General features: G+C 43.9%; 1 pseudogene; it reads right to left on the reverse strand.

The window, feature by feature from the left end:
- Positions 1 to 9,133: 9,133 nt before the first annotated feature.
- LOC139262130 (large ribosomal subunit protein eL42-like) lies at positions 9,134 to 9,496 on the reverse strand (annotated as a pseudogene).
- Between the last annotated feature and the right edge of the window lie 2,507 nt (positions 9,497 to 12,003).

Below are 12,003 nucleotides of genomic sequence, written 5' to 3' on the forward strand. Positions count from 1 at the left end.
ATATGCTAGGTGGCGTGTGTATGCCGAGCTCGTGTCGCCTGCCATATTGAATCGGTTTCCTCCATAGGCATCCAGGGCATGCACTGGACGTATTAAAAATGGTATTTAAATAAAGAGCCTATGTTTCTTCTGGACTCTTGTGCAATTGGGCTGCCCCAGCACCTGATGTAAGATACCCTAGTCATGTGTACGCATATACGTCAGGTTAGGATTTGGTTTGATCTCATATGATTGAGGTTTTTGCTTTCATTTTACTTATGAATGTTATAGCTAGAGATAATGAAATGGTTAAAGTTGTTAATTCCCAGGATGCTTTAGGGTTTAATGTGTCAGGGTACAATTTAGCTGCTGTGTTGTTTAACATCTGCTGAGGTGCAGGATGTGTGATTTGTGCCTGTTGACGTCCACCTCTCACCAAATTGTGAAACACAGTAGATAAGATAGTCTTCCAATACGAAGTGCGACAATAGGCCAGGATATAAAACAAGTTTAGTAAAACAAGTATCTCATTTCTGAGGGTCTTGTTCACAATAATACTTGTCATGCTATAATGAATCGTCTATGACAGGGTGCATGAGTAGTAACCTATAAAGATCTTGAGCTTTCCTTAACAATTTGTAGAGAGAGTCGGGATTGAAAGGATCGCTGAAACTTGCATTTCTACTCAGGGAAAAGGAAGGTAATTGCATTTATGTCTACTGCTTAAAAACATTGGCACCCAAATTTTGCCGGTGCTCAGTGAATGGGATGGATGGCAGGTCAGCTGTTAAATTTAAAATGATTGACAGTGGGTCGGGAACCCGCTGTCAAAATGCGCACACTGGACATTCCCAATGTTGCGTCTGCTCAGCTGGCAGGGGAGGAAATTCAAATCATTAGTGGCTTCTTTACAGCCACCTATCAATGTTTTTTCCCCAGCTTTTTGGATTTGACAGGTCACCCATCGGTTTCCTGCTGTGCCTAAACCTCGTCTGTAAATCTGAGGTGGGATTGAACCAGCTGATGAGTTGACAGCTTCAAATGTCAAGTCAAAGCTCCCAGCTGATTGAGAAATGTTCCCTTAACCAATAGCTTCTCTAAACTGCATTTCCACTACAGATTCAGGATGCTACATGTCTTTACACAAGTCTCCATCCAGTCTGACCTCATTACCCCACCCACCATTGTAAGATCGCTTCTGTGATCTCTACTTCACCTGCCATCTATTCCATCAGCATGGATGCCTTTGAACCTCTCTCAGCTTGGTCCTCAAAATCCCACCACGATCAGCCCCAACACCAGCAGCACCAGGCACACGAGCAGCATGAACAATAACATCAAACTTCTCCGCAATCAACTGATGTTGCACAGGACACAGCAGCAGCACCTGACCATATTTTTGCCCGGGAGGCCAGGAATGGCTTCACCATGGCCAGATTTAGTTCACCTGGTGATGCACACCCTGGGTGCCACCTGAGGTGCCAGGTTAGCACCACCCCACACAAGCTCCATAAAGCATCCCTACAATTCCCAATCCTTTTACACCCGTCACTATTGCAGGGGGTACCATTATGTCTCACCATTCACTGCAACTCACGAAGCCACTTCCAAAGGTGCACACAAGTCTGTCCAGGAACGCAAAGTGTTGAAAATAGAGGTTTCAATGCCTGACACCACATTAGCAGAAACTTTACCTGATCATTGCATAAACCACACAAGTGGCTACCGTTGTGTGTTGTTAGTTGGTATGATTGCACTAGGATGAGAGCGTGTGTGAAGGGTGGCTAGTGAGATGATGATGTGATAAGGTAGCTGGAGAGTGATGGGTCGAGGTGCAAGGTATGTTGGTGTGAATAAGGATGTGCAGGAGTAGAGTAGGGAAGACAGAGTGATGGGGATCTGATGAGAGGCACAGCAGGATAAGGTTGAATGTAAGTTTGTGCTAACGTTTCGTGATCAACTGAGATCATTGAAAGGTTTGTGCCACTGCATCCAAGTCCGCTAGACGACATCATGCTTGTGCCATCCTGTGCAATGTGCAATCTGGCTGTGTTGATATCCTGGGAGAGTCAGGATATCTGCGCTGACTCCCCCCACATTCATGGGATAGCCTGGGCCAGCCGTGCAGCTCTGTGCAATGCTCAATGTAGAATACTGACAACACAACTGTTAAAAGAAAGTTGCGCATTATCCCTTTAAGAAAACCGACTGATGGCGCGTCATCAAATTACGTCACCAGACCCACTTCCTCTAATTGGCTGGGAAACTCGCTGGGCAGATATAACAAGCCCAATCTCAGGAAGTTCATTATCCAGATCGGGACGGAGCCAGCAGCGAAGTCAGGACCTGCCACCGACATCACCCGCCATGGACCCGCCAAGGCTTGTAAAATCACGGCCTGCATGTGTCTGGACTTGGTCAAACTGAATAAAAGGATTACATTGCAACGGTTTTTGTTTCGTCAGATTCAAATTACCTAATCTATCAGCAACTAACAGGCAGCAAGGACCCTTCTGTACCTTAAAGGGCTCATCCACTACATACAGGTTAGTTGCTGACTTGTCCTTTTAGGCTGCTGGATAACCTTTAGTCTTTTTTTTGTCTATTTTACAACTGACTTCTAAGAAGATGTTTGTGCTGGTCTCGTATTGTTTTTGGCTGCTTTCTAAATACATTTATTCTGGTCATGGGTGGTTTGATGCGGCTGCCTTTGGGGCTGGGTGACAAGGTGGAACAGTGAAGAAGACAGGAGAGAGGAAGAGCATCTAGGACAAGAAGGAGGAGGTGGGCACTGTGCAAGAGAACAGACCTGCAGCAGGTCTTCGAGGAGCACTTCTCCTACTTTGTACTTCACTGAGGAGCAATGTCGTGGGTGCATTTGCTTCACATGACATGTTATCACTGAGCTGAGGGAACGGTAGTGTTAAGTTATGGGAGTAATCCAGAGGCCTGGGCTAATGATCCAGAGACGTGAGTTCAAATCCCACCACGGCAGCTAGGGAACTTAACTTCAGTTAATTAAATAAAAGTCTGGAATAAAAAGCTTGTGTCAGTAATGATGAGGATGAAACTATCAGATTGTCATAAAAATCCATCTGGAAATCTGCCATCCTTACTTGGTCTGGCTTATATTTGGCTCCAGAATCACAGCAATGTGGTTGACTCATTACCATCTGAAATGGCCTAGCAAGCCACTCAGTTGTAAAAAAAGCTACAAGAGAAAAATAACAAGAATAAAATCGGATGGACCACCTGGCATCGACTTTGGCACTACCTACGGACATGACAATGGCACACCCAGACAAGTTGACCCTGCAAAGTCCTCCTCACCAACATCTGGGGATTTGTGCCAACATTGGGAGTGCTGTCCCACAGAATAGTCAAGCAACAGCCTGACATAGTCATGCTCACAGAATAATACCTTTTAGCCAATGTCCCAAACTCCTCCATCACCATCCCTGTCCCACCGGCAGGACAGACCCACCAGTGGTGGTGGCACAGTTGTATACAGTCGGGAGGGAGTGGTCCTGGGAGGCTTCAATATTGACTCCAGACCTCATGAAGCCTCATGGCTTCAGGCCAGGCATGGGAAAGGAAACATCCTGCTGATTACTACGTACTGTCCTCCCTCAGCTGATGAAACAGTACTCTTCCATGTTGTATACCACTTGAAAGAAGCACTGAGAGTAGCAAGGGCACAGAATGTACTCTGGGTGGGGGACTCAATATCCATCACCAAGGGTGGCTCAGTAGCACCATTTCTAACTGAGCTGGCCGAGTCCTGAAGGACATAGCTGCCAGACTGGGCCGGCGACACATGGTGAGAGAACCAACATGAGGGAAAAACCTACTTGGACTCGTCCTCACCAATCTACCTGTCGCAGATGCATCTGTCCATGACAGCATTGGTAGCAATGACTACCGCACAATCATTGTGGAGACAAAATCCTATCTTCACACTGAGGACACCCTCCATTGTGTTGTGTGGCACTACCACCATGCTAAATGGGATAGATTCAGAACAGACCTAGTAGCTCAAAACTGGACATTCATGAGGCGCTGTGGGCCATCAGCAACAGAATTGTATTCCACCACAATCTGGAATCTCATAGCCCGGCTTATCCCTCACTCTACCATTACCATCAAGACAAGGAACCAACCCTGGTTCAATGAGGAGTGTAGAAGAGCATGCCAGGAGCAGCATCAGGTGTAACTAAAAATTAGGTGCCAACCTGGGGAAGCTGCAATACAGGACTACTTCATGCTAAAAAGTGGAAACACGGCGAAGTGATCCCACAATCAATGGATCAGGTCAAAACTCTGCAGTCCTGCCACACCCAGTTGTGAATGGTGGTGGACCATTAAACAACTAATGGGAGGAGAAGGCTCCACGAATATCCCTATCCTCCATGATGGTGGAACCCAACATGTGAGTGCAAAAGACAAGGCAGACAAAAAGCAGGAAACTGTAGCCTAACATCTGTGGTTGAGAAAATGCTGGAGTCCATTATTAAAGAAACAGTAGCAGGACATTTGGAAAAGCAAAATTTGGTCAGACAGAGTCAACATGGATTTATGAAGGGGAAGTCATGTTTGACAAATTTGCTGGAGTTATTTGAGGATGCAACAAACAGGGTGGATAAAGGGGAACCAGTGCGTGTGGTGTATTTGGATTTCCAGAAGGAATTTGACATGGTGTCACATAAAAGGTTATTGCACAAGATAAAAGTTCACGGGGTTGGGGGTAATATATTCGCATGGGTAGAGGATTGGCTGACAAACAGAAAACAGGGAGTTGAGATAAATGGTTCATTCTCTGGTTGGCAACCAGTAACTAGTTGGGTGCCATAGGGATCAGTGCTGGGACCCCAACTATTTACAATCTATATCAACAACTTGGAAGAAGGGACTAATGATACAAAGGTAGGAGGAAAAGCAACGTGGGAGGAGGACACAAAAAATCTGCAAAAGAACATAGACAGGCGAATTGAGTGGGCAAAAGTTTGGCAGATGGAGTATAATATTGGAAAGTGTGAGGTCATGCACTTTGGCAGAAAAAATCAAAGAGCAAGTTATTATTTAAATGGAGAAAGATTGCAAAGTGCCGCAATACAGCGGTACCTGAGGGTACTTGTGCATGAAACACAAAAGGATAGTACGCAGGTACAGCAAGTGGTCAGGAAAGCCAATGGTATCTTGGCCTTTATTGCAAAAGGGATGGAGTATAAAAGCAGGAAAGTCTTGCTACAGCTATATAAGGTATTGGTGAGGTCACATCTGGAATACTGCACATCTGGAATTTGGTTTCCATATTTATGAAAGGATATACTTGCTTTGGAGGCAGTTCAGAGAAGGTTCACTAGGTTGATTCCGGGAATGAGGGGGTTGACTTATGAGGAAATGTTGAGGAGGTTGAGCCTCTACCCATTGAAATTCAGAAGAATGAGAGGTGATCTTATCAAAATGTATAATAATATGAGGGGGCTTGGCAAGGTGGATGCATAGAGAATGTTTCCACTGAAGGGGGAGACTTGAATAGAGGGCATGATCTTAGAATAACGGGCCGCCCAATTAAAACAGAGATGAGGAGAAACTTCTTCTCTCAGAGGGTTATAAATCTGTGGAATTCGCTGCCTCAGAGAGCTGTGGAAGCTGGGACATTGAATAAATTTAAGACAGAAATAGACAGTTTCTTAAACGATAAGGGGATAAGGGGTTATGGGGAGCGGGCGGGGAAGTGGAGCTGCGTCCATGATCAGATCAACCATGATCTTATTGAATGGTGGAGCAGACTCGAGGGACTGTATGGCCTACTCCTGTTCCTATTTCTTATGTTCTTATGTTTGCAAATATCATCAGTCAGAAGTGCTGAGTGGATGATCCATATCAGCCTCCTCCTGAGGTCCCCACCATCACAGAAGACAGTCTTCAGCCAATTTGATTCACTCCACGTGATATAAAGAAATGGCTAGGCGTGATATAAAGAAATGGACACAACAAAGCCGATGGGCACAGACAACATCCTGGCTGTCGTGCTGAAGACTTGTGCTCCAGAACTATCCGACAATGTGGAAAACTGCCCAGGTATGTCCTGTCCACAAAAAGAAGGAGGGCAAATCCAGTCAGGCCTATTACCGGCCCATCAGCCTACTCCCAATCATCAGCAAAGAGATGGAAGGTGCTATCAAGTGGCACTTGCTCACCAATAACCTGCTCCCCGATGTCCAATTTGGGTTCTGCCAGGACTACTCGATCCAGCTCTCATTGCAGCCTTGGTCCATACATGGAAAAAGGAGCTCAATTCCAGAGGTGAGGTGAGAGTGACTGCCCTTGACATCAAGGCAGCATTTGACTGAGTGTGGCATCAAGGAGCCCTAGTAAAACTGAAGTCAATGGGAATCAGGGGAAACTCTCCACTGGCTGGAGTCATACCTAGCACAAAGGAGCATGGTTGTGCTAGTTGGAGGTCAATCATAACAGCCCCAAGACATTGCTGCAGTGTCCTAGGCCCAACCATCTTCAGCTGCTTCATCAATGACCTTCCCTCCAACATAAGTTCAGAAGTGGAGATGTTTGCTGATGACTGCACAGTGTTCAGTGTCATTCACAACTCTGCAGATAATGAAGCAGTCAATGCCCGCATGCAGCAAGTCCTGGGTGACATTCAGGCTTGGGCTGATAAGTGGCAAGTGACATTCATGCCACACAGGCTTAACAAGTCCCATTGAGGTCAATTCATTTTAGGCAGCAGGGTGGAGCCAGCAGCGGGGCCGTGACCTGCCACCGACGGCAGCCACACTGGACCCGCCGAAGTGAACAAAATCTTGGCAATACTGATCAAGAAGATCCCAGAGTCAATTCTTGATCTGTGCTGACATAACTGATCTCAGATGGTGCAGTGGTAAGGTCACTGCAATTGGCCTAGCACTCTCGCCTCTGAGTCTGAAGGTTGTGGCTTCAAGTCCCAGTCTCGAGACTTGAGCACAAAATCTAAACTGACACGCCCAGTGCAGTGCTGAGGGAGTACTGCACTGACCAGGTGTCGCCTTTCGGATGAGACCTTAAAGTGAGCTCCCAGTCTTCCCTCTCAGGTGGACGTAAAAGATTCCATGGCAATAATCAAAGAAGAACAGGGGGAGTTTTCCCCGATATCCTGGCCAATTTTTATCCCTCAAGCAGCATCATCAAACACAGATTATCTGCTCATTAACACATTGCCTTTAGTGGGAGCTTGCGGTGTGCAAAGTGGTTGCCGCGTTTATTGCATTGACTACACTTCAAAAAGTTGATTGTAAAGCTTTTTGGGTATCCTAAGGTCATGAAAGGCGCTATCTAAATGCAAGTCTTTCTTTCAAATTAGAAGGGGGAAATTAGTCAAGATTCACCCTCATGATTGCTCTGAGAGAACTCAGAGGGAGAAAATTGATGAGGTAAAAAAAATGACTGATGTGCTATCAGGCCTTTTATACCATAGGAATAATCGAGATATTTTGCTTCCTCTTGCACAGTAACCTTTTGTTTTTTCACAGAGCTTGGTATTTCCTTTAAAAATGAAGTTCTTGTCTTGTGTCACAACAGATAAAATATTCAGGAATGCCAAGCACTTTTTACATATTTTATTGTAGAAATGCATAACAACATATTTTCAGCAGTTGATGAATAACACTATTAAATAGATATTCCTATACATATTTAGTATCAACATGACGCTTCTTTCACTTATTGGAATCCAATTGTGTCACTTTTGGTGCACTGTTCTGTTATACTGTGGACTAGAAATGACTGCAATTTAAAATACTATAGCCCTGGGGATGCAATTCATAAGCACATCCTGGCAAGCAGACAGTTTCCGAAGTGCAGAAAGTAATTTTCTAAAGCTGGGCAAGTTTCTCATAAATCGGTTGGTTAATATAAAGTTAGGTTAGAATTAAATACAACATGTTTTATTCCCATTGAAGTTTCAGTGTTTAATAAAAGCATGTGCCCTGGGTGTATGTTGTCAGATCCCTCACCAGTTACCATGCTCTTTAACTAAAGATTTATTCCTTGCTCTGAAGCTGCTTTCATTTTCAATGTATTCTGATATTGTGTAAGGGTTCGTGTTTTGTAGAATATTTTTCTAAAAATATCTGCTTTACAGTCTCATCGGTCTACAAGCGACAACCTTATGGGTCTTGGGTGTTGAATAAATATCATGTAACATATTCCCCTTCCAGCACCATAGCCCTGGTAATGGACAGTGATTGTCACCACATTCAATTGCTCATCCAAAACTTTGCTGTCTATATTCTAACTCGCACCAAATCCCATTTAAGCCATTACCCCTGTCACCCCTGACCTACATTGGATCCCAGTCTGACAACACCTCGATTTTAAAATTCACATCCTTGTTTTCAAATGCCCCCCATGAATCATCCCTCCTTATCACTGTAACCTCCTCCAGTCCTACAACCCTCCGATATCGCTATGCTTGTCCAATTCTGGCCTCTTGCACATCCCCGATTTTAATTGCCCCACCATTGGCGGCTGTGCCTTCAGCTGTCGAGGCCCTAAGCTCTGGCATTCCCTCGCTAAATCTCTCTACCTCTCTGCCTCGCTCTTTTCTTTTAAGACGCACCTTAAAACTTACCTCTGTGAACATCTCCTTATGTGACTTGGTGTCACATTTTGTTTGGTAACCCTCCGGTGAAGCACCTTGGGACGTTTTTCTATGTCAAAGGCGCTATATAACTGTAAGTTGTTGTTGATTATCCTCAGGTCAAACACGCAACAAAGCTTTAAACCGAGTATCCAACAATAAAACAATGGGAAGCTTCAACTACTTATAAATGAGGTTGTTATTGATGGTGCCCAATTAGAATAATTCTTTAAGAGTTTGTGCTTTCTTAATTTGGATTTTTTAAAATGTGATTAAGATGCACAAAAAAAGCACTGATCAAACAAAACAAGGATAACATTCAGTAAGCAGCACACTCTGTCCGGTATAATTACATTTATTATCTGTGTTGCCTAAATGAGGTTGAATAGGGAAACATTTGATATGATTTTTATTCCATAAATGCAAGGTCATTCTCTGCTTCCATTGCTGGAATAAAAAATTGCACCAGATGCTCAAAGTTGCAGTATTCTGTTTATTTTTAGATTTTAATCATTTTTATTGTGAATATTTCTTCCAAAATAGCAAACATGAAAGCAGCTTCGAACAAGATGACTTTGTCCTATCTCTCCGGTCACCTCCCAGCTGAAAACGCTTGCACGACTTGACGGTGAGCATTCTCCTGGAGCAACAGCTAGTCTCCACATACTCCAGCCTCTGCACAAATCTTCTTTGTTCTTTTAGCCTCCTTTTGGAATATAGGATTTGACTGGCCTCCCAGAGCCAATTCGCCTTCTGTCATAACAACTGTCCTGAGCGTACAAGGAGTCCTTTCCTCTTTTATCTGCTGGGTAACTGTGTGGCAGGTGCTTGTGAATATGGTGTGAAGTATGTCCTTCGGGTCTCTGGTCCATTGAGCATCTTTCTAATTCCATACAGATTTTGTTAGAAATAAATAGTTATTCCTTAAAAAAAAGATTATTTACACTTTTTAATTTTGGTTTTGGTTTAATTTTTGCAGAGCGAGGGGATTAAATTGAATTTCTAATTAGGTGTTACCTACAATGACCAAAAGAGATATGGATACTTGCAGTTTGATGTCACATCCCTTGGGCAGACAATGCTTAATGGTTTCAAAGAACATATGAAAATGACAGACAGGAAAAGACAGCTGGTCCATCAAGCCTGTCCAACACTCTTGATGGCTGCAGCACCATGTCTAGAGACTTCCTAATCCCTTTATCCATGTAATCTCTTGGACCAATCAGGGAAAAAATAATCCAGAAAATTCTTCACCGATCCCTTCAAGCAATCAAAAACAGTCCAGGATATCATATCGGCCATGTGAAACTATTTAAAAAGTTTTCCTGCTGATTTTCAAGAACAAAAATAAGTCTAAGATAAAGAAGATATTTGCTATAAAGCATCTCATTTTACACATCTAAAAAGGGAGCTTTTGTTATTTTGACAGTCTGCCTGGGTACTTTTCACAGAACTACATCTATGGGAATCAGGATAAAAATCTCCTAAAATGATCTTCTAAGGTAGACTTTCAAATTACCTTATTTTAAAAAAAACAGAGTATTAGTAATACTCCCTGGATAAAAAGAAAACTTATATAAAGCTTTAACTGCCAAAGCCTTCCCTCAATTCTCCTGACAAAAGTTATAGTTATCTAGAACACAACCCTTCAGGAGATGTCCTTCAAGAGATCTCCTTCAATAAATTCAGATGTGTTTATTCAAAAATAAGGATTAACCTATTCAAAGCCTGATTAAGTTCTCAAGGAGATATCAGGGCAAAAATGTAGATGCATTCCTATAGGGAAGCGGATTGAATCCATTCCTATAGAATGCACCAGCTCAAGTTTTTGCAGTGGAATTAGCACACAGCAAACCTATGAAAATGCATGATGGATCTTTACACCATTTAAGGCTTTAATCAAAAGCCTTGTTTATATTCAACCAGTTGGTAAACTCTGTAATTAGAGGGTAATGAAGTGCAAGAAACAATTCTAATTATTGCACGCAGAGCCACAAACCTGGTGACTGATGATAAATCTTAAACATCTGTGGCAGATTATTGAGGTTGCTACAACAGTTGCAGTAGCACACAATGTGAGAAAGCTTCCTCTATTCAATACCTGTAGATGGTAAACACAGGTTGCAATGAATGTATTTACAATTGTTTCCCAAATAATGAAATCTTTCCCATTGTCAGCCAGAGCACCACTGGACTAGCTGCAGGATGCATGTGGAGATCCCATGACTATGTCCCTTTTCACCTTCATCCCTATCCTGGGCCAGCGCCACATCGCTCCTACCATTCTGCTACAGCCCAGATCAGTGAAGACCAGGGACGTGTTGTAAAGCCACGGATTAGGTATATTTCATCCTGTTTAAAGCGGCAGACAAATTGGCATCCAAAGTCTGCATGGCCGTGGTCATGGCCTGCATGGACTCATTTGAAAACCTTTGCTTGAAGCTCCATGGAGGCAGATTCACTCTCCACGGCAGACATTCTTGCAATTCCCTGCGCCACCAATCCACTAACGATCGAGTTGGATCCTCCACCTTCTCCGCTATTGTGGCACATCTGTCAGTACTCGTTAAGTTGCTGATACACCTCTAGCTTTCTCCTTAATGATAGCCCCCAAGGTTCAGCACCTGTGTCCTGCTGAACAGAGCTTGGAGATAATTGGCCCCTTGATGAACACTCCACAGCTGTCCCTGCCACCAGTATCTGCTCACCAGCTCTCTGCCTCTCCACCTCTGACTGAGAGGGACACAGATGAGCCACTTATCTCCAGAGTGTCCTCCTCTGCATCAGTGAGCTGGACTATTTGTGGTGGCCCACCTCCAGTCCTGTCTCTCTCCCTTGAATTTTGTGTCCTCTTCTGCTATGACGCAAAAAAAAAGACCAATGGGTGAGTGAGGGTGAAGCATTCAACCAATGGATCCAGTGCATTCAGTGAGGGTGACTATGGGACAGATGCATCATATTGGGGTGAGTGTCAACAGTGGATTCGTAAATGGGGAGGTGTTGAAGTGCACAGAAAGTGAAGGCTGGATGCTGTTGAAAGTTGAGTGGGTCTGAGGAGCAACGTGATAGAGAACACTTAGCAAGACGGAGTAAAAGTGGGGAGGGTGGGCTTTCGAGTTATGGTCATTTCACAGGGGTGTAATTAGTGCATTACACGTATTATGTGTGAAAACAACAATTTTGTCGGTTACAGGTAGCTTAACAAGCCCCCATTATCAAGCAATAATCGCCAGCTTTACACACTGAACAAGCCACAAACACAATCGATATGATATAATGCACCACCAGCTCACAAGGTCGACAGCTGTTCAGTGACAAAATACTCAACAGGCAGGCATCATACAAACTCATTGGTGCATTAGCACCTCCTGTTAGCGCCCCCCCAC

This window comes from Pristiophorus japonicus, chromosome 1 (assembly GCF_044704955.1).
Source record: "Pristiophorus japonicus isolate sPriJap1 chromosome 1, sPriJap1.hap1, whole genome shotgun sequence".
NCBI lineage: Eukaryota > Metazoa > Chordata > Chondrichthyes > Pristiophoridae > Pristiophorus > Pristiophorus japonicus.